Below are 25,003 nucleotides of genomic sequence, written 5' to 3' on the forward strand. Positions count from 1 at the left end.
CTTTTGTTCTTTTAATACTATTATCTGAATTATAATACAGTTATTATATTAGATGGCTTTTACTGCAATACTGCTACATAGCAAACATCCCCTAAACCTCAGTGGCTTACCATAAAAAACTTTTATTCCTTGCTCCTGTCTGGGATCAGCTGAAATTTGGCTTTTATCAGTTGAGATTGACTGGATTCACCTGGGTTCATCTACAGGTCAGGTTTGGGTTTGTTCCACATATCCCACTATAGAACAAATAGCACTCAGAACATGCTCTTCTCATGCAATGGCAGAAGCACAAAAATCCAAGCCAAATTATACAACAGTATTTAAAGTCTTTGTTCATGTCACATTTGCTACTATTGCACTGGCAAAAGCAGTCAGATGGCCATGATCAATAGCGACAGGGAGGGACACTATAGTCGGCCTGTTTTAGAGAAAGGTATGACTAAGTATATTGGTAAAGGACCTGGATGTAAACTTCAATAGTAGAGAGGAAGAGGAGAATGGACACAATAATAGTAGAGAGGAAGAGGAGAATGGACACAATAATCTAATCTATCACCAACACCTCTCAGTAATCCATAAAATATTTCGGAGAGGTAGGTTTTCAAGATGTGTTCAGTAGAACCTCTGGGAAATCTATGTAGGTGGATTTTCATCTCTACATCAACCAGAAAAGTTTTACTTTTATTAATTTTATATATTGGGCTTCCTTGTAAATTTACTTTGAACAAACGGGAAATAAAACAATGCTTAGAAACCACTGGCTTAGATAATTATAGCTAACAAAAAAATCATGTATGTAATTTTGGGAGGGTCTATTTTATAATTAATTTACCATCTTTTTCTGCTTTAAGTACACTATGTAGTATAGTGTAATGGTTAAGAATGCAGAATCACTTGCTTTGTGCAAGTTATTTAATCCTTTTTTGCCTCAGTTTCTAAATTATTTGGGAGATAATTATAATATCAACCTCATATAAGAAGTATATTGGTTAATAAATTTGTAGCACAGAGAAAGAGGCTTTGCAAATGGTAAGCACTGTGCAAATTTTAATGTTATTATCATTATTATTAGTCAAACACATATCACTAAATAATCTGTTTGGCTTTCTTTGGTTTTGAGTGTTGCAAGAATAAAATTATAATGTCTATGTTCTCTTTGGTAGAACTCCTGACTTTTTAAAAAAATTATTTATTTTAATTAGTTTCAAGTATACAGTACATTGGTTAGACATCTATATGGTTTGTAAAACGATCCCCCCAACTGCTCCCTTCCTCTCCTGACCCTCCACCTAGCCAACGTATTAATGCTAACTACATTCCGTACGCTGTGCTCCCCAACCCCCGACCATCCACCAGCTACTAACTTGTACTTCTTTAACCCTTCACCCCATTCTCCCAGCCCCGCAAACCTCGCTCCCCTCTGTCCATCACCAAATTGTCCACTATATTTGTCAGTTTGTTTTTGATTAGTTTGTTCTATTGATTCCCTAAATTCCACATATAAGTAAAATCATGTAGTATTTTTTTCTCTGTCTGATTTAAATACCTTCTAGGTCCATCCAAGCTATATCTTATTCCATCCCCTTCCTTTTAGTCTTGTGTGTGTCTTTTAATCTGAAGTGAATCTCTTATAGGCAACATGTAGGGGTCTTGTTTTTCTTTCCCTTCATCCATTCAGTCTTTTAGTTGGAGCAATTAATTCTTTTCCATTTGAGGTACTTATTGATAGGAATGTAGTTGTTACCATTCTTTATTCCTGTTTTTAATTCTTAAAGAAGCCCCTCCAATATTTCCTATAATACTGGCTTGGTGGTGATAAATTCTTTTAGCTTATTTTTATCTGAGAAGCTCTTTATCTGTCCTTCAACTCTAAATGATAGCTTGCTGTATAAAATAATCTTGGTTGAAGACCCTGAGTCTTCATCCTGTCGAATATTTTGTGCCAAGTCCTTCTTTCCTGCATAGTTTCTTTTGAGAAATCAGCTGCCAGTCTTAGGAGTGTTTCCTTATAAGTCATTATGTTTTTTTTTTTCTTGCTGCTTTTAATATTCTTTCTTTGTATTTAACCTTTGGCATTTTAATTATAATGTGTCTTGGTGTGGGCCTCTTTGGATTCCTGATTTTTGGAATTCTCTGAGCTTCCTGGGGTTTTATGTCCATTTACTTCACCAGTTAGGGTAGATTTCCACCATCATTTCTTCAAACAGCTGTTCAACATCTTGATTTTCTTCAGTTATGCCAATCAGGTGGATAGTTGGACACTTAATAGTGTCCCATATCTTCCTTAAATTATTTTTATAGTCTTGGCATCTTATCTCTTGCCATTCTGACTGCATGTCCTTGGCTTTCTCGTCCTCTAGATAGGGCATTTGATCCTTTTCTTTATTCACTTTTTAAATTTCATTTAATATACTTCTCATCTCAAATAATGTGTTCTTTATTTCAGACTGGTTCCCTTTTATAATTTCCATTTACATATTTATGTTTTTTATTTCTTTATTGAAGTTCTCACTGAATTCATCTACATCAAAAGTTTATTGAGCATCTTTATAATAAGTGTTTCGAACTCTGCATCTGTTAGATTATTTGACTCCATTATATTTGGATCTCTGTTCTGTTCTTTCATATGGTTTCTGCTTCTTTGTCTTTCCATTTTGGCTGCCTTTCTGTGACTGTTTCTATGTACTAAACAAAGCTCTTAAATCTCCTGGTCTTATTAGTGTGGATTTGTGAAGTAGGTGACCAGTGGCACAGTCCTGAGAGGGGTTCAGCTGCAGGCCAAATTTAGCCCCCACCTCCAGGGCCACTTGTTAAGATTCAGCAAGCAATCCACAGATGCTGTGCTTATAGTTGCCTAAAAAGGCCACACCAGAAACCGACGCCAGCTGCCTCCAGTGTGAGTTTAGGCGCTACTTAGTACATACCTGGATGTGGCTTGGTTTGAGGCTGCGAGTTGGGGGAGGTGGGGTTTCAGAGAATCCTCTGGACAGAGTGACCTCTGTTATCCGGTTTGATGACGTCATGGCTATGGCGGTGCTGTGTCCACCCACTGATAGTGGGGAGGGCTCAACAAGGAACAATGGATATAGCTGGCACTTTTGTACAAAGTCTCACCTCGGCCCTCACTCTGACAATGTCTCCCTGTAAGCCCCTGGTGCCCCCTGCCTGCAGCCAAATTGTCACTGGTGCCTAGAGAAAGCAGGTCTGTCACCATAAAAATGTGCTCGTGGTTGCAGCTCCTTTAAGAGGCTTCTGCTGCTGCCACTGCTGCAGCCTCTGTCTTAGCTGCTGGAGACCAGGCAGCCCCACATCCTTGCTCTGTCCTACCTTTTGCTGTTGCAGGGTGATTTCTTGCATTTCTCTCTAGTTGTATGGCTTGTTCATCTAAATCTCAAACGATTTTTCCTAGCTGCTGCTCCTTGTTTCCATCACAACTTTGATTTGGTCTCCAGAGGGATGAACAGAGCCTCTATCATCTACTTCATTCTTTTTTTTTCCCTCTCATTCCTGACTTTTTAACTTAACATTATACTTCTAAATGTCATCTACATGTTGTTGCATAATTTTCCATTGGGTGAATATACTATGATTTATTCATTTTTGTGTTGATGGATATTTGTGTTTTGTCCACTTACATATTTTTCTATTATCAACGATGCTTTTATGGCCATTCTTGAACACACCTATTGGAGCACACATGTAAGAATTTTCCCAAATTGATACATTGAATAAAATTGCTGGATTGTGGGGACTTTAGGATGGATTGTGGGGACTTTAAGACGTTCAACTATCTTAGATGGAACCAAATTTTTTCCAATGTGCTTCTATCAATTTATATTTCAACCAGCTGATCTTTGGCCTTGGAGGATTTCTTAATCTGTGGACAATTTAGTAAATACAAAATGATAATTCACTGCAATCTTAATTTGCACTTTTGTGATCATAAAACTGAATATAATTTTATATGTATATTGGCTTTTTATGCTTTCTTTTGTTTTGTGATGTCTATTCTTGCTTTTCTTTTGCCATTTTACCTGGGTTATTTAATTTTTTATTGAGTTGCAGGTGTTATTTACTCTTTGAATAATAGTCCATTATTGGTATGTATATTACAAATACTATTTATAATGTTGGATTGATTTTCACTTTCTTCATCATGTCTTTTTATAAATAGGATTTCTTAATTTTTAATATAAACTTATCAATCTTCTCTCTTATGTTTAGTATTTTAAATCATTCCCTAACCCAAATTCGAAAATTGTTCTCACATAATTTCTACCGAAATTCTAAAGTTTTGCTTCTTACATTTAAGGACATAGTCATCTGGCATATATTTTTGTGTATGGTAAAGATTTAACTTAATTTTATCTACATGGACAAATGCATCACTTATGAAATTGTTTCTTCTTTTCCTCATAGTCTGTAAGGCTATTTCTGTCAGTTTGTGTATGTGTGTGTGTGTGTGTGTGTGTGTGTGTGTGTATTTGGGGTATCTCTCTTTCTCTCTCCTTATCTGTTCCTGAACCACAGCAACACTGTCTTAATTAAAATAGCATTATAATGAGACTTGATATCTGGGACAGAAAGTAGCCCTTCTTTATTCATCTTGAGTGATGTTTTAGCTACTCATAGGCCTTTGGTCTTCCATATAAATTTTAAGATCAACTTGGTATTCTCAGGTTTAACTATGAAGAATCTAGGTGTGAATTTCCTTTTTATTTATTTTATTTGGGACTAATTTTGTCTCTTGCATTTGTATATTGGTATCTCTCATCAAATTTGGAAAAATCTCAGCCATTATCTCTTTAAATATAACTTATCATTCATGCTATCTATCCTTTCTTCCTGGGACTCTGGTAAAGTATGTGTTAAACTATCTCATTCTTTTTTCTTCATTGTTCAAGCTATTCTTTCACATTTATCATCTTCTTTTCTCTTTATGCAGGAGTATGTTTTCTTTCTATTTTTCAATATACTACTTTTCAGTAGTACCCAATCTGTTTTTAAACTATTTCACTTATTCTCTGATTTTAACAATTTTATTTTTAATTTGAAACATTTATTTGTTTATTTAAGTAATATGGTTTGTTATCTTTTAGTATGTCATTTTGCTTGTTTTTAAAATATAATCCATTTTTTTGGTAATATGTAATACATAGTTTATAAACCACTTCTGATAAATTCTGTGGGAACATAACTTTATTCTTCATTATTTTTGGAGAATATTCCCTTGTGTGTGGTTTTTTTTTCATTTGTTTTAATAAATATAATTTTCATGATCTTATTATATATCCAGAAATAGTTTTGAAATATAAGTTGATACAAGCACTTTGAAAACAATATGATACTCTTTATGTAGTTAAACATCTAAAAGACTTGTTTACCTCCTTCCTTGTTTCTTGCAAGAAACAAGATAGTGAGCCTTATGGACAATGAGTCATTCTTTTATGTCCCTTCTGAGGTGTGGCCTAAATGAAGTAATCTCAAGTTCCATCCTCTTCCATTCCATTGTCCTTAGAATCTTGATCAATATCAATTTTTACAGTGGACAGATTTTAAGATGGCCACCATGATTCCTGCCTCCATGTGTACCTGCCCTTCTATTATTCCCTCTTCTTGAGTGTGGGCAGGATCTTGCTTCCAGCCAACAGAGTATGGCAAAAGTGATTGAATGCCATTCCCATCATTATGTCACATTGTATAAGACTCCATAATCCTAGCCAACGTGCTCTAAAGTTTTGTCTTCCTTGCTGACTTTGAAGAAAGACGCTACCATGAGTCTTAAAACTTTAAGGAAATTAATTCATCCAACATTAGTGAACTTGGAAACAAACCTTCTCCAGGCAAACTTCCAGATAAGAACCTATACCTTGTTGATAGTTTGATTGCAGCCTTACAGAGAACCCAGCTAAACAAAAACTCCTGATCTACAGAAATTATGAGATAATAATGCATTTTACTTAAGTCACTAAGTTTGTGGTGGTTTGTTAAGCAAGATAGAAAAGAAACACAGCCTGATAGCACCATTTTCCTTCAATGAAAGACTACCTACTGATGCTTTACTTTTCACTGCTTTCTACCCTGTTTCATATTATTTGCTTTTTCTCTCACAAATGGGTAGGGGGCTGGTAGAGTGTATAATGGAAACTTTCAGAGGTGCTTAGAAATTTAATTTATTGTACATCTTGAAGTGCATTAAAGTTTTTGTTTTCTCAAGGATCTAGTTGTCTAATACAAGGATGGTCTTTTAGAGTGCATAGTCTGCCTCAGTTTTTAAAGCAAAGGTCCTCAAATAATATTTGTTGTTGAAATGAGAAAAACTATATGTTTTATGCTGATATATAGAGTCAAAAAGATGTGTTTTATAGTTGATATAAACAGTGCACTTTGTTGGTAAGATGTGTTTTATAGTTGATATAAACAGCGCATTTTGTTGATAAGACTTCAGTCGGAAGAATGCAGTTTTTAGATGAGAGAGAGGTGTGTGGTAAGTTATACTGATTTCATGTTGTTAATATATTGACTTTATATTGATTCAATATCTAATGAAAGAAATGAAAAACAAGAAGAACATGAATTAAATTTTTAGCTTTGTGGAGATAACATTTATCAAATACTAACTGGAAAGAACTGAACAGATCTATCCAGAGTGACTGCTGAAATAATTCAGACACTCTTCATGAATTTTCTGCATTCTTTTTTGGGTGGAGGAGCCATTGAACAGAGGGAGAAAAGAAACAAATACCTTTCCAGAAACTAATGCTCACCTACTTCAGTAAGAAGAGGCTGTCATGACCGAGTCAAATGATATCTTTGTAAATTCTTCTGCATGTATTTATTAAGTAACCACCAATCTTTGAAATGCATCCATATATGTTAATTTAATTTATTATTATTTTTTCCTCTTTTCTATTTGGTATTCTCTATGGAAGCAATACTAATGTGACTGCTACTAAAATTAGTATCTTCTTCTTTTCAGTTATGTGGACAACATTCAGTGATTACTTTCTATGTGCCAGAAACTGGGTTAATTGATTTATATAACTTGCCACTAGTTAGTCTCAAAATAGACCTCCATAACATGATTCATGGTTAATTTTAAAGAAAAAAATTAAAATATTATTATACTAACATATTTTACAAGTCAAATAGTATGAAAAAATCTAGTGATATAATTGCAGGCAACTTTATCACTCTTCTTTATCTTCTACATTTCATATTCCAGAAGCAAACTCTTTAATTCTTTTTATCAGTTATATCTGAAAGCTAACTTTATATTTTAAAATAACTTGGCTTATCAGTCTGTTTACTGCTTTTAAAAATTTTATACATTATATTCTGACTTCTTTCTATGAGGAAAGCTGTTTTCTTCTTAAGATCAGGAGCAAGGCAAGGATGTCCCTTCTCACCACTTCTATTCAGCTTGTACTGAAATGCAATAACACAAGAAAAGAAAATAAAAGGTAAAAATATTTAGAAGGCAGATGATGACATTATTATATATGTAGAAAATTCCAGAGTTGACCAAAAAAAAAAAAAATCCATAGAACTAATAAGTTATTATAGCAAGATTGTAAGATACAAGGTTAATAAACAAAATTCAGTTGCTTTTCTATATATCAGTAATAAACAATTAGAAACTGAAATTTAAAACACAATACCACTTACATTAGCACCAAAATTAAAATATTTAGGCATAAATATAGCAGAACCTGCACAGGTTCTATAAAGAAAAAGTACAAAACTCTGGTAAAAAAAATCAAAGAAGATCAAAATTAATGGAGAAATATTACATGTTCGTGAATAAGAAGACTCAATATGGTTATGATGTCAATTCTCAACTCGATCTATAGATTCAAGGCAAGCCTAGTCAAAATGCTAGCATGTCATTTTGAGTATATCAAGAAATTGATTATGAAATTTATATAAAAATACAAAAGACCTAGGATAGCCAACATGATACTAAAAGAGAACAAAATTAGACTTGCCATGAAGCTACAGTAATCAAGATGGAAGGATACTGGAGAAGGAATGAACAAATCAGTCAATGGAAAAGAATAGAGGCCTAGAAATAGATACACACAAATATAGTCAACTATCTTTGACAAAGGAACAAAGGCAATTCAATAAAGGATAATCATCAACAAATAGTACTGAAACAACTAGACATCCACATGAAAGAAAAAAGAATCTAGAAACAGACTTTACATGTTTCATAAAAATTAACTCAAAATGTATCATAGACCTAAATGGAAAATGTGAACTATAAAACTTCTAGAATATAACAGGAGAAAACCTAGGTGACCTTACATTTTTGGATATAATATTATAAGCATAATTCATGTGAGAAAAATGGATGTTGGACTTTATTAAAATTAAAATCTTTGGCTCTATAAAAGATGCTGTTAAAAATTAAAATTCAAGCAACAGACAAAGATAAAATATTTTCAAAACAAATATCTAATAAAGGACATGCATCTAAAATCAAAGAACTCTTGTAAGTCAACAATAAGAAAACAATCTAATTTAAGAATGGGGAAAAGATCTGAAGAGACAACTCACCAAAGATATATAGATAACAACTAAGCATATGAAAAAATGTTTAACATTATTTGTCACAAGGAAATTACAAATTAAAACAGCAATTAGATATGACCACACATGTATTAGAATGGTAAATCCAAAATATGACAATAGCAAATGCTGGTAAGGATAAAGTGCAACAGGAAATCTTATTAATTGCTGGTTAGAATTCAAATGGTGTAGCCACTTTGGAAGATGGTTTGGCAGTTTCTTACAAAGCTACACATAATCTTACCACATGATACAGTAATCATTCTCTTAGATATTTATTCAACTAAGTTGGAAGTTTATGTTTACATAAGAATCTGCACATGAATGTTTGTGGCAGCTCTATTCATAATTACGCCAAACTGGAAGCAACCAAGATATCATTCAATAGGTAAATGGATGAACAAACTGTGATACTTGCATGGAATAAAATATTATTCAGTGATAAAATATAAGCTATTAAGCAATGAAAATACATGAAAGAACTTTAAATGCATATTAAGTGAAAGAAGGCAGACTGAAAAGACTATAAAGAAAATGATTCCAACTATCCTACATTCTGAAAAAGACAAAAATGTGTAAACAGTACAAAGAGAAGTAATTGTCAGAAATTTGGGGACTGAGGTTAAGAAACAAGTAAAATTCAGGAGAATTTTAAGGCAATGAGACAATTTTGTACGATATTGTACTGGCAGATACACATTAATTATAATAAATGTACTATACTAATGCAAGATATAAATAATAGTGGTAACTATATATGTGGGAGGGGTTACTTGGGAATTCTGCTATAAGTTCAATTTTTCTGTCAATAGAAAACAAAAAAAATCTGTTAAATTAAAAAAAAAAACCATATACGTTATATTCTGACTTCCTACTATAAATAAGGTTGTCTTAGTTTTCTCATACTACCTTTCTTCCTCTCTCCATATATTTCTTCTTAATTTTTGTTAAATCGCTGCTTAATGTAGAGATGATCATAATAATGTAAATATCATTAACAACTGAGAAATATAGAGTATTATGATTATACTTTGTTTCTTGTACATCAGTTAATATTTCTGTAGTTTTGATTGCTCTCTAATGAGAACTGAAAAACACCTCTTATTATAATCAAACACTTCAGTTAGATTATCAGTTCACATTTTTCCTGAACCCATATTTCTTGGAGCCCTCTATCCTCTTGCTCCAGTCTGGACTGATTTCTTTCTAGGCATTTTACTTGTTTTTTCATTGAACATCCTCTTCATTACCATCCTCAGTACTTTTCCCTCACTCCTTTCTTGGATCCTCCATTTTCTGATTTCCAAATCTTTCTCTTTGTGGCTTTGTACTGTTTCAACTTAGACAAGCTGGAATTAATTACATTTCCCAGAATGCCCCTTGTGATATCATTCTAGATTAGCACTAGCTGCATGAATCATTTTGCTCAAGGTTTGGAAGATGGATGTGAAACAGGAGTCATATTTCCTATTCTTAGAAGGTTGATGCAGGATGCCAGTTGTGCTGGGGTAGGAGAAGGGATTCAGCAATCTACTTGCCCTTTTAAAAGACTTTTACCCTCTCCTTTTATTTTTAGCACCTTCTATAACTTAAACTTTTAGAGCTACAGAGCTACGTTATACTTTTAATTGGTTTTTAGCCTCCCTGAGGTTTTGTGGTACAAATTATTCTTCTCATTGGCTTCTTTTTTTAAGTTCTATGAGGGTACTACTTTTGCCTTTTTGCCGCTCCATTGCTTCTCTATAGAATAAAATCTGGCACACAGTAGGTGCTCAGTAAATATTTGGTAAATGATAAAGTCAGGTACTTTGTTTCAGGTTTTGTCACTCTGGTATCACTTACTATTTCCATCTTCTAAATTTTTATTACCATTTTTCTTCTTCTATTTTTTTCCTCCTCTATTCCTTTTGATTATGTAGGCAGTAGCCCACTTTTAAACAATATTTTATGTATACTTACCTATACCATCATATTAGTGGAGTTTTAGGACAGGCAAAATAAATGTTTCATTTTATCATGCTTGCCTAAATATCAAGCATTATTTTTCTACCATTTTAATATTTAAAAAAATATTCTTGTTTTGACTCTTTTTTGAATTCTCCTAGTTCAAATTTGAGGCCTAAAGATGGGAATATTTGTAGTTTGTTTTGAGGATCTTGTGGCTTCGTCAACTTCTACTCTAATCCATTATGCTATTATGTTTAGTATTATTTTTTAAAATTTAGTAGCAGTAGTTATTTGACCATTTACAATTTTTCCATGAGGTAAGTACACTAGGAACTCTTGGGCTTTCTCCTTTCCCTGAACTCTAAATAAATTATGACACATTTATTTTACAGCTGAATTAGGTGCCAGGAAAGATAAGAAAATCTATCTTCCATTTCTCGGATAAAGGTTTTCTCCCAGCAGTATTTGTGTAATGACTCACTCATTATTGATCAAGGGTCTAGAAAGGGGGATTTTGCATTTTGAGACTTTGAGAGTAATTCATGAAAACAAGAAATAATAGGAAGAGAGTATTTCTGTATGTATGTTACTAAATGCAGCTGTCAAACCCAGATGCCAAGTATAAGTGTGAAGAATTTAGTGATAACACCTAGTATTTTCTGAAATAAAATAACTCAGTTGCTAGTGTCATGTAGCTTAATGGTCCTTTGGCTTATTTTCTTTTGGCTCGTTACTGAAAAGTAACTTCTGTTATAAATTATAAATGTGAAAATTATAAAATCTTCTATATTCAAGACAATGCTGTGTATCTGTTATTAGCCCTGAAGATCTTCTTCAGGGCTAATAACAGATCTTCTAGCCCTTTTATCTTCTCAGATTTGTTTTTCATCTTGTTAAGCATTTCACCAGTGCTATAAGGCTGTTACCTACCTGTCAAAAACACAATTTTATAAATTGACATCTTTGGATGAGCTCTCTCTGATGACATAAGTTTTCCAAGTTACTAGAATCACCCTCTCCTGAACAAACAATAATGGCATTATCATTTTAAGGAGAGGTAAAAATTATGTTACTTCAGTTTGAAATCTAAGTATTATGTTCAATTCAATAAAATATTTATTATGTGAAGACATAACTTCCTTGGTAGAAAGTGCCTGCCTGCAGAGTTGTACCTGGGGGTGAAAATAAAAAAAAATATTTATCAATTAATGTTACGAATCGTACAATCAGAAAGGAAATGGCTAAAATACTGATGTCCCCTACTGTACCAGGAATTATCTATTAGTTTCTAGTTGGTGAGAAAATCCCCTTGGTCCTAAGAGAAGGGCCAAGGGCACACAGGGGACTCATGGCAGAAGCTATTTACTAACTGCTACAGAAATATTTCAATAGTTTGACAACTAGTATTGATGTACTAGTGCCTTCTGGCTGAATATCAACCTGAGTCATACTGAATTTGAATTTTCCTCATGAAAATTTATTACAGAGTGACCAGAGACAGTTCTTTAACCTTTCTGAGTTCAGTTTATCTGTTTGAACAGGCTGCCTTGACTGGGCTGTAGCTAACCATGTGTTATTTTGCAACTCTTGTCCAGATTTTCTAGGTGCATCTTTGGTGGAATAAGACTGCCTATACCTGCGTTCTCTGGGAAGGGAGACTCTAGTTTGTAGAGATTATTTACTTCAGAACTGGACTGCTAAGGGAGATAAAACTTTGCCATGAGCATGATGCTGCTTGTGGAATTAAGAATCCACTTGTACATCTATTAGCTTCAGAACCTCACTGCCATTGCTATGTTCTGGAAGCCTTCTCTGCCAATCCTGATAGCCATTGGTAATATTACTATGATAGCTACCTCTGCTATGATCTGCACCTGAAAAATACATTTTGTCTCAAATAACTCAGTTCTGAGTTTGATTCGAATCTTGCACTAGTGCATCTGAATGTAAAAACTAAATCCCATTTGGAGTGCTGGCTACAATGGAATCAGAAAATTTTTAGCTTTCTAATCTCTGTAGTATGAGAAGGCAACTGAAAAACAACAATGAATTTTGAAAAACCCAGTCCATATTATTTGTCATATAAACAGGCCTTTTTGACCCAGAGGTGAAACTCATATCTACTACATCATCTTAAGTTCCACTCCTACCTTAAAGATTCTACAGCTGAATGTAAGGTATTTGAATTTGTGCAATAATGAGGGCCAAAATTTTCACAAGCATTTGTGAAACAGTACTATTATGCTTAAGTTGACAATTTACAGACTATAAATTACTTTGACAGATGAAAAATACAAAAAACGAAGGATTATAAGTTGCCCCAAAACACAGCTAAGAGTTATAACCAAATCTTTGAAGCCAAATGATTTATTGTTCAGATTATATCATGTCCAAATGTCTGAATTTATTTTGCAAAAGCCATAATTTATCTACCATTTTAAAAATGAAGTATTTAATATTAATTTTGGTTAGTCAGTAGATTTTCTTTCAAGCAATTGCATTTGTGATTTTAAATATATTGGTGGGCTGTGTACCTTTGTAAAGATAATGTGCTATATGGATAGCCTCAAATGAATGTGTATTTTTAAATACATTTATTAACTATTGAATTTACCTTCCTGTGTATGAAAGTACAAAAGATATGCTCCAAAAAGGAAACAAAAATTTTTTCATTCATTAATCAGGATATATTAACTATGTAAGAACTGAGACTCTTATGTAGACATAAATTTCCGAGATTTTCTGCTAAATGAATTTCAATCTTTATTGACATAATATAAGCTATAATCAATGGAAGCCATATGTCAGCTGAACTGTGGGGACTTTGCAATATTACTTGAAGTTACTAATGTATTCAATTTACAGACTTTGGTTAATTTTATTATATAAAACTATCGTTTTATATTTTAAATACATTACTATCTACTAATCTTACTGATTTTAAAATAGGGCATCAGAAAATTCAGGCTGGTTAGGAAAGACTATGGAAAAGGGTACTAGGAAATATGATAACTCAATTATCTAGAAATATTATTCTGATAAATCAAGAAATGATTTAGGGTCATTCAAATAGAATATAGTCACATTCTGGAATTGCTGACATGTTCTTAAAGGAAATAGTACTGAACTTGAAAATTTCTTGAGAATCGTAAGGGGGATGTTAAGCAGTCACAGTTTTCAGATCCAGGATATCCTTCAGAAGCTTACTGGAAGTGGGCAGCACAGGGGTTCTGAGGGTGGGATGGGGAGACTGTTATTGAGAGAGGAGTTGTGAGCAGTCTGGGTGAGTTTTTTTAGGTTGTATGTGTGTGGGCGGGGATGTGTGTGGAAAATAATCATAAAAGTCATTGAAAGTAAAAGTATTTCGTAAAATCTTTCATTGTTGTTTCTCCCTCATCCCTCTTTGTTAATTTTTATATTATGTTTTATTTTTTCTATCATTCCAGGCACGGTGCAGGTTATTTAAAACAAACCGAGTACTGGCTCAGCCCATGCCTCGTGTTTCTCAATTTTTTTTTACACCTAGTCCAACATACATCATTAACAGAGACTTTAACTGAATGGCTTTGTTTGCAAGAGCAAAGTAAATTATAAACCAATTTAAAAGTTATATATTATTTATAAAATCATGTAAGAAAATACAAAGAACATTTATAAGTATGAAATTATGAAAATGAAAAGAAAACAATTGTCCTTTTACTTCCCCCACCATTGGGGAATATGAATGATGATACTGAGAGCTCAGATAAGAGGTTAGCTCTCCATGAATTAAGCCTCCATGTGTGCTTCTAGATTATAAATTAGTGGAATGAACACAGAATTAAATTATGGTCAATTCCCAGGTAATTTAAAAAAAACTAATCTTAGACAAATTGAAAAATCTTTTTTTCCCTTGTCAACAGCATTCATAGAAAAAACCCACAACACATTTTTTGTTAATTCCCAGGGGGCTGATAGTGATAACAATGGAAGGCATTTTCTTCAGTAAACCTGATGATATGTTAGAATATTTATACCATTATCTTACTGGTTTGATGTTCACGAAAGTCCAGTTTTCTTTAGATTGTTAACAATTGTTTTTTACTATGAGCTCATACTTACCATGTTCTCACACCGTTGTTCCGTGAGGAATGTATAGTCTTATCCTGATCTCCATCAAAATGCCAAAAACCTTCAGTAAACTTAAACAGAGTTTTTCTCAGACCAAGAACAGTAGAGCGATTTTTTTTTTAAGTATAATACTTAAGATTACAGTCCAGAAAGCAGATTAGCAAAGTATTGTCATGTTTTGTAAGAAGTTGAAAAGGGCTTCAAGAAAAAAAATCGTTCTGTGAATAATTTTTTTTCCCTCCTCTGAGCCAGGCTCATTTGAACCACTGACCCTCACACATACATTATTCAGTCTTTTCATTATCAGCACAATATTAGTTTTCCTGTTTTTATAAAGTGCACAGAAGAAACAAAACAAAAAACTTCATACCTCTAACTATACCTGCTTTGAGCCTATTTGATAAGTTAATTAAATATGTTTGTTGTAGCCTATGTTTATCAGTTTTTATGTTGATAACAGCCCAGACTAGAAAGGCATGGAGTATGGCTGATGAGAGCCTGAGTTAAGAGGTCAGAACATTTACATTTGTACTCATATTACAAAGCAGTAAACGTTAGGACCACACAGGACTATTAGTAATCACGAGATATAAATGGAAATCCAATCATGTTTTTCTGAGTCTCATTTTTTTTTTTCTCTTTAGAAGAGAGGGTTTTGAATTGCAAAAAGTTCTTTCAAATGTGGCCAGCTTTTCACATGATACTTCTAAAACTCACTTTGATTTTTATTGCTGTTCTTTTATACAACCAGGAGCTTATAACGAGCCCATGAGTTTGCTATGTTTGTGCAGTTGGGTCAAAGGTATTATAATTGCCTTTAGGAGAAACAGCAGTAGGAAAGAATTAATTCAAATCATGTTACTATGTAAAATAAGCCTTTTTTTTTTTTTTTTTTTTTTATATCTCGGCTAAGGTATTTGAAGTCTTAAGCTACACAAATGAGCCAATTTTCATCTTGGCCTGTCTTATAAGGAAAGTCTAAATCTTCACTATCACCTCATTCCTGGATCTGATTTTATACCCCACTTCCAACACTTTCTAAAACTAATTCAAGACATAGAACAGAATATATGTGTATGTCTATATATTGTTTTTTGTTTTTTGTTTTTTTTTGAAATCACACATTGCTGGATATTCTCCGAGAACATAGAAAGTTCAACTATTTGATAAATCACTTATAGGAATTTTCACTTTTAGGAATCTTCTATCAGTAGAGATTTATTATACATAATTTACAAACACAAGAAGAACTGACCCAGTATCATTGAGTCAGACTTTGAAATAAATCACTTTTCTGCAGCAGATCATAATGACCACTGTCTGGACCTTGTTCCTTCTCATTTTCTCCTGATGGCGAGATCGTTCTATATCATTCTTTGAATATATTTCAAGGTTATGAGTTCAATCTAATGTTGGATCCTGTTTCCTAATTGAATTATCTCTTTGTGACTCAAAAAAAAAAAAAACCCAAAATCAAAAAAGAATGTTTTGGAGACTGATTTCTGGATATCCCTTTTTTTTTTTTATAAAACAAAAAAACCACCAGATAGCTGAAGTGTGAGGAAATCCATTAGTGTTTAATACGTGATTCTTAGATTAAATGTTTTTAACTCCATTTAGATTATATTTATTGTGGTTGTAATAGTAGTCTGGTCTCTTTAAAAATTCAGTCTTTCACTTGAGTTGCCTCAGCTGAGTCAGATGTGATATGATAATATGATGAAGGTATTCACAGTAGTAAGACACAGTGAGGAACTCGAACTGCCTGTTGGGCTTGAGGCAGAGAGGCCCGTTTGCAATAGAAAATGGTATTTGATGAGTTTGTTGACAAAATAGGTTGAAGTGTTGTTAGGAAAAGCTATCTGAAAATATAGGAAGAACGTAGGTAAAGTGTGGGAGTAGGAGAAAGAAACTAGAACTCCCAAGTATATGAGAAGAAGCTGATTAGCAATTTATATATAACTCCATTGCCACCTCCTAGAGAACAAGGTGCCAATGCCATGCAGATTCCTCTGACACCGATGAATCAGGGAAAAGGCAGGGAATGTGATCTTGGGAAGAAAGTAGAAATGAAATACACTAACATAATTGGGACCTGGAATTATGGTCATGCCAAACTAGTTGAGATAACAACTTGCTGATAGTTGCCCAGGTGGTAAACCTTAACTTACTGAGTCTTCCTGCCTTGCATTGCCTTGGTAGAAACTAATGTAGGTTTGAATTTAAAAATAAGAGTGCCAAGGTTCCCACTGAGAAGAAAAAAATCAGAGGATGGGAATTAGGTAAAATTCCCCAAATACAACAAAACAACAATATATGCACATTCAACTTACAGAAATAAATTGCTTTGCTCACCTAAAAGATGGTGTGGGAAATCCAAATGTTACAAAAGAGAAACAAAGGGCCACTTTAGGCCTTTTTTAAAGACAAGTTTGACAGCATGTGATTTTTTGTTTCACATTCTCTTCTTGAACATAAACTCCATGTAATATGCGACTTCACTATAGTATACTAGTATAAAAGGAGAGCCAAGAAGAGAGAATTTCTTTGGTAGCTGGAGGATGCTGCTTCAGGAAAACTAGAGAAACAAAGAGCTCTCAGTACATGTTCTTAGAACCAATAAATAACTACGGTAAATACTTATTAAAGCCTAAATATGTGCAACAGGCACTGGGAGCACAAAGGAGAATGACATAAGCCACCTGCCTTGAGAAAGACAGAGTGAAAAGTTGTATAACTAGATAATTGCAACACAAAATTATAAAGGCTGTTATCTGTAGTCCACAAAGCATCGGGATAGTTGTTGCTTTGAGTTCATTGGAATAAGGAAGAGAGCAGCATTCTCAGTAATAAAAGCACCTTTCATTTGTATAGCAAAATAGAGTTTCAAGGCATTTTCATTATAGCATCTTATGTGCTACACAAAAAGTCCATTAATGCAGGTATTGTCTCTATTTTACAGATGAGGAAACTGGCTTTGAGTAGAAAAGTGACTTACCCAAACCACCCAAAAGCAAGTGGGAGGACTAGTTTTCATAATCACCTTAGAGAGATTTCTGGTGCACCTTGTATGGTTGCCATTACAATCATGTGAGTTAAGTTCAAGATATTCTGACTCTCAATAATTTGGCAAAGCAACATCAATACAGTGACAAAGACTTTCTTTTTGACAGACTCCTTCAAGCCCTCTTTTCAATTAGGCCCCATCTTTGGGCCTTGTCTTTGGTAGCCTAGTTCCATTGTAGCAAAATTCCTGCTTAAATTAAGTGAGAATCCATTCACCCTTGATATCTGTTAAAATTCCTTATCCTCCACCCTTGATATCTGATAACCCTGGCCTGCCTACAATAAGAATTCTAAGTCAGGTTAGCAAGAATTCCCCTATGCTTGATGTCTCTTAGTAATTTTACACACCTTAACCCCATCACACTGCTTTTTAGCTATGAATACCCAGCTGTCTTTGTTATATTGAGTTAAGCCTGTTTTTTCCCCCTATTGCAATAGTCTTTTGACATCTATTGCAATATTCTTGAATAAAGACTTTCTTACCATTTTAATAAGTGTCAGAACAATTTTTTAACAAGAAATTGCTTAAAGATAAACTGAAGCATATTAAAAATTCTAAGCGTTTATTTGAGCAAAAATCTATTTGAATTGGGCATCATCTAATCTAGCAGATAGAAAGGAACTCTGAAGAATTGTACAAAATGAAAGACTTACAGACAGAAGGAAGCCAGAACAAGGAAGTTATACCAGGCAAAAGCATGAATTGATTACTGCAAGGTTACTTTCCTTTAGAGGATGGCAGAGGCCTATCAGGCAGATGGTCTAAATAATGCTAACCAGGTGATTTTGATTCTTGATTGACTAATTTAAGATTCTATTTCTAGGAGTCAAAACTGTAATAAGTCTCAGTTTGGCTACGTGTTGCTCAGCACCAGGGACTCCATTTTAGAACTATTATCTGTTTTTAATAGTCCCTCCACCCCTGACACTCAGCCTAACTGAGAGATGTAATCAAGATTTAAGGTATTAGCACTACTCCCAGCTATTGCTCTGGAATTCTCACATTTTTTTCCCCCTGAATCTCTGTGTGGTATTCACAGGTCATGATACTGGGTTCACATTTTTTGTCAGTCATTCTCTTTGTTCTTTTTTTGACTTCTAGTCTTAGGGAGATACATGGTGGTTAGTGGCTATGAACATGCATTTAAAGCTTTTGAGAAAATATAATGCACCAGTAAGGCTACTATGATTCTTATAAGCAGGATAATTCTCAATGTCTGAAGTATACTTTGGAGCCACGGTCCCCAAGACCTAAATCAAACAAAATCAAATATTTCAAAGAAAGACCTCACTGTAGGAATCACTTTCTTAAGCCAATTTGGCTCGTTTAGTGATCTTATGTAGATGAGTCTCAACCTCCCCAAAAGATTGAATCCAAGTGCAGCAAGTGGTGTTAGCTCCAGCACAAACACCTTGCTCAACTAAAAGATAATAGAGGATTCTCCTATTCTCAAGAACAACTTCAGCCAGAAAGTCTAGACAGCTATTGCCTTAGCAACAGATTCTGTAATATCTTCAAAAGTTAAGAGATGTCTGGATCATAGCCTCATTTGCATTTACTATTAGCCAGGGCAGCAGGGATCTGCCAAAGAAAACTAATTTTGAATCATGAATGTATCTTGGAAATTCCCATCTGAATTCATGGCTTGGAACTGGAAAGGTGACAGTCATAGATACCAGTAAAATTTAAGAGTCTGTAGACTATACAAGGTGTTTTTATTCTGGTTACCTTTGTCTTGTGTCCTTTTCTTTGTAGAGAGCCTGGATGATTTTAAAGGCAAATACAGAAAGTTACATAGACACAAAATCTTTGCTTTTCAGGTTAATACCCAATAGGTAAAACAACACCAACAATGAATCAAAACAAAACAAAACTTTCACAATCTCTTATCAAAGGCGGAGCAATATTTCAAGAAACTGTCCTTTTAACAGAGAGAAAATCAAATTCTAATTTTATACCAGTGTACCTTTGATATGAAAACTATTTTTTTACCTTTAATAAATCTATTTCAATCTTAGTTAGCTTGATTACACATGAAATTCCTTTCCTAAGATTTCTTTTCCACAAACCTTCTACAGAGTTTTTATATCCATTCAGATTTTCTTTTTTTTTCCTTTTTCTCATTCTGGAACAATCGGTTGTTTTATTTTCTTTACTTACATTTCATACAAAGATGTTTTCCTTTCACCCTAATTATTTCTAAGTAGCTTTAATTATATACATGATTAGAATTCTTAAGCCTTGACATACGTAATTGCTAGTAAAATCTAAGAAGTGAGCAATTGTGAATTGTCTGTTACACTAGCATTCTGTGGATTAAAACATTTATAAATACATTTTATAATTTCTAGAAGTATATTCTTCCTCACAGTAAATTTCCCAGTATGGCACAAAACATGTTTACTAATAGACCCAAATAGTTCCTATGTAAAAGGAAGCCAAAAGTGGATAAATCTATAATCAGTAATTAATGTTTCTGAATTTTAGCTATCTTACCAAAAAAGATTTTGGAAACTATTTTAAAGTAGACTGTACTATAAAGCATAATTATTGCTGAAAAGTTTATTTGTAAACTTCTGTCTTTCTTACATCTATTTAACTAACTTATTCTTAACAATTATATTTAGATTACTCATGAAAATCTGGAGACATTAAACAGCAAACTATCACCTTAAGTTATCTTTCTTGATGACAAATTCTGTAATAGAGATAGCACAAGCTTATTTGACTTTTAGCAAACCTAGGTAGAATAAGAATATTATATTTAATGCTTCTAACTCTAAAGACATGCCTGTTTTAATTAGATCAACATTTAAATTAGCTTTTATTTACTGAAGATTATCATAGATCACATGAACTTGAAAAACTTGAGTTAGTTCCTATATTGCTGAGAGTATACTTGATGTACATACACACAGTAAATATTTACCACAGGCAAGGTCATCTCATTTAAACCTCATACAATTATTCAAGGTAGAGATTATTCTCCATTCTTCAGGTGATAAAACCGATTCTCAAAGAGTAACTTGTGTACACTTTCTTAGCTAGAAATTAAATTCTGATTTATCCCAAAATCTATAATCTTTCCTATGAGCTACACTAACTAGAAGTGGGATTTGGTTCTTTGTAAAATCAAATATAGTATAATGATAAATGTAAATTTTAATTGATATAGGTATTAAAATGGGGGGGAGTTTAGAAAATTAGGTATTGAGAATACTAACGAATTTTTGCTCCTATCTTAGCTCTGACTAGCCACTCCACTATGGGAATAAGTCTAAAAACAATGACTTGAGCATTTGGCCTGTCTCTCCAACTACCAGCTATGGATGGGTCAAACCAGTTATACTGACTTGGCTAGATAAGGAATCAAAGCAAATTGGTCAGTATGTTTTCTCTTTAAAAGTATTCTTTCAAATATCTTGCCATGTATAAGCAGAAACAAACAGTAAATATTCCTGGAACTACTAAACAGCCCATGGATGCAAGAGGCATCCCAAAGTGAGTACAAAAGATTCTACCCTCCCAAGATTCAGAGATAATCAAAAGTAAAAAACAAAAACAAAAACAAAAAACAGACAATTCCCCTAAGAGCTAATAACAGTCAGTAGAACTCTAGCTTCAAATGAAGTACAACCCATATTTCTCTCAGGCCATATTTTTGAGGTCTCCAACCTAGAGGTTGACAAGTCAAGTTTTCAGGACACAAAACGAGATAAATAAGAAGGCAATAGCTGTGTCTCGAGGAAAAGAAACAACAACCAATAGATATCCCAAAGCAAATCTATAAGTCACCGTTCAAAGATTTAATTTCCACGAATGTTTTTTGCCTGCCATTCTGAAAGGAACAATGTGGAATTTTATGTTTCTCTCTCAACCAGACACTGCAGAGATCTGGGAAAGCTGATTTTGAACTTTTACCCTTTCTTTACCCGTCTTTTGCCTATTTTCTCAGGATATAGTCTGCAGGCTCTGGAGCAAGTCAGGTGTTTCAGTGGGTCTCATCCTAGTCACCAGAAACTGTAGAGGAGGAAAAATAATTTTCCCTGTACTTTTTATAGTCAATGCTTGGCTGAGACCCTTTTTTTCTAGTGTACCTTGTAAATAGATGTTTATCTAGGTTAAAATTTCTGAGCTGTGGCCACTGTCATTCAAGATTATCTTCACCTGAGGCCTCACCCTGGGTCCAGCCCAGCTTAAGTTAGATCCAATTCAGTTTTTAAGTTGGACCCAGTTTGACTTCTAAGTAGGATTCAGTTTGACCCCCAAACCAGTCCTGTTTCTAAATGGGACCCAGTCTGACCCTAACACAACTGGTTTCTAAGTAGGATCCAGTACGATCCGGAACCAGATCTCTATCTGTGGTGCCTTGTCAAGAAACATAAAATTTCACGTTGCCCCTTCCTTTCAGATTGGTAAAACTAGTCTGACGCTGGAGCTTTCCAGACTCAGTCCAGAAAAATAAAAGCTCAAATAAAGCCTTCAGGCTCCAAAGAAAAACCTGTGGAGCTAGTATTGGAGAAGGACTTACCCCATCAGAGGCAGCAAAAAAACAGCTAATTCCAGGGGCTCAATAAATACCTAAGTCTGGATACTCATTGCTTCTGAGACAGTTTTTTTTTTTTTTGACGGGGTGGTGTTGCCCTTTGGTTTTATCTTTTTAAACCAGAACTATTCAAAGATAAACTGAGGCATATTAAAATTTTTGAGTTTATCTGAGTGGAAAATCAATTCTTATTGGGCAGCACCCAATCTAGCATGCAGAAAGTTCAGAGGAGCTGTTCAAAATGAAAGACATAGGGAGAGGGAGCAGTAACAAGGAAAATAAACTAGATGAAAAAGCAGGTTAGTTATTGCAAAGTTGTTAGGTAGCTAGTCAGACATGAATGACAGGGGAAGGAAGGGATAAGGTCCCCACCTAGAGACCACCCAAAGAACACCCCAATGGTAATAAAATTCTGGGTAAGCTCATGCACGCTAGGCAAAGAATTATATAACAGCCAAGTATCAATTAAAATGACCTCATGTTCCAATCACCTAGGAATGCCTTTGGGACCACCCAAAATGGCCTAAATATAAGGCAGACATTCCCACTTTTTGTTGGTTGTTGTTGGTTGTTACAGTGCTCTATTACAGCTGTTTCCTAAAACTATGTGCCTCTTTGGGGTGTGTTTTGTCTTTCCAAAATATACTTTTAATAAATCGTTTCTAAATCTCACTGACCTGTGATCCTTTCTCTGCGTCAATGAGGAAGAACCGAGGAAAAGTACTAATTACACTTTTTCTCCATTATCCCTGGCCCCCATGCAGTTGGGATAACATCGAAGTTCAATGTTAACAAGATTTTTTTTTTAATGAAAAATATTTAATTAAAAGCACGTTATGAGATAGAAGATTGGACAAGCCTAAAACTAGCTAACCTTGTGGAAATGAGGGTACATACAGGAGTAGAAAGAGGGAAGGTGGGGAGGGGGAATGGGTTATTGCCAGGGAAGATAGAGGGCTATAACCTCTGGTGGGGAGGGAGAGGTCTGCCTTATATTAGGGCCTGGTAGGTGGTTACAAGGGTGTTCTTAGGTGTTTGGCAAGTGAGGTCATTTTGATTGACATTTGGCTGCTATATAACTCTGCCTAGTGCTCATGTGCATACCCAGAATCCTGCTACCATTGGGGTGTTTTTTGGGAGGTATCTGGGCTGGGCCCCTATTCCTTTGTTCCCCTATCTCTCATATCTGACTATCTACCTAACAAAGTTACTTTCCTTTAGGGAGTGTGTGTGTGGGGTGTGGGGAGGACACGGGGGAAGGGGTTCTATGAGAAAGATTATCTAACTAGTGCTGATCAGGAGATTCCTTATTGACTGGTTTAAGATTTTATTTCTGGAAGACCTGAAATTGTACTTAATTGGTCTCGGTTTGGTGACCCAGAGCTTAGCATAAGAGATTCCACTTGGGGACTATTTTTAGCAGTATTTAAAATTAAAATTCTGCTTATAAACCTGTTGAGACTAGGATAATATAGAAAGAGTAAATATTTTCCTCCCATGAAAACGTATTAATACATTTTAAGCTTCTTGAAAGTAAAAATTTTGTCTTTAACTTTATATACCCACTAAATATGGTGCATTTATTTAAATATTTAATAAATATTTAATGAACCCATGTGTCTATATTTGACAGGTAAATTATTAATATTTTTCTTATTAAGAATTTATTTTCCTTTCATAAATAGTATGTCTTGAACGAATACCCTTAGTTAATGATTTAAAATTATAATCTTAGTAAATCCCTAACTATAGTCTTAAAGTTATTCATTCTTAAAGTTAGTCGATTTTGGTTTGATTTGTCAACAGGAATGAAGGGCAGCACCCCTCACTGGGAGGCAATGGCTAGAACAGACAGTAGAGGAGTAAATGGACATTTCTTTTCAATCTGCAAATGTTTCAAAATAGAAAGGGAACATCACATACTACCCAGTGTGAAATAAAAAAGTCTTTTCTCTCTGCAGCATTTTTCTTAGATATAATTATTTATTGGTAAATATCTAAGACTTGAATTCTTTTTAACAAATTGAAAGAAAAACCAATTCACAATTTCCAAAACTACTCTTTAATCTGTAATAATATGTAATAATAGCTGAAAAAAGATTTACTTCTCATTTTGGGTTTATACCTGTTTTAATTTCTGTGGGGAATTATATATATATATATTGTAGATCTAGTGCCTGCTCTGGAGGAATTTATAATCTAAAAGTTGAAAGAGAGTAAACAAAAATGAAAGATACTTAGAGAGGCAAAACCAATTTAACTTTCCTATTTTTAGAGGCTCCAGGGAGAGGAGAAATTTTCATTGCATGCCGCGATCATACCTTTTGGAGAAAAAAAAAAAAATCAATGCTTTTTATATGTTGCCAGCTTTGTGAATTCTGTTATGTGAGCAGTAAAGAATAAATTTACGAGGTGAATAACAAAGAACTCACAAGCTTAGAGGAGATTTTCAGTTAAGATTTGCAAAAGGAAAAGAAAAGAGGTGGACACAAACATTACATTAGTGCATTTTTGAGATCCAGGAAATGTACAAGTATGGTTCCCCTGGTAACCTTTGTGTAGAGTGTGTGAGTTAGCACAGCAGTGTCTCCTGTTTTTCCCATATTGCAATCAAGAATTTGATTGTTTCGTTAATGTGATTATTTTGCATTTGTTCTCTTTTTTCCTTTAGCTTGTGCTTACTTTACATCAAGGTTTAAAATCTGGTTGTTCTTAATTTGTCAGAAGTGCAAATCCTTGTGAAGTAAGAACTGCGGAGA

Source organism: Pteropus medius, unplaced genomic scaffold (genome assembly GCF_902729225.1).
Source record: "Pteropus medius unplaced genomic scaffold, Ma_sr-lr_union100, whole genome shotgun sequence".
In the NCBI taxonomy this organism is placed as follows: Eukaryota; Metazoa; Chordata; class Mammalia; order Chiroptera; family Pteropodidae; genus Pteropus; species Pteropus medius.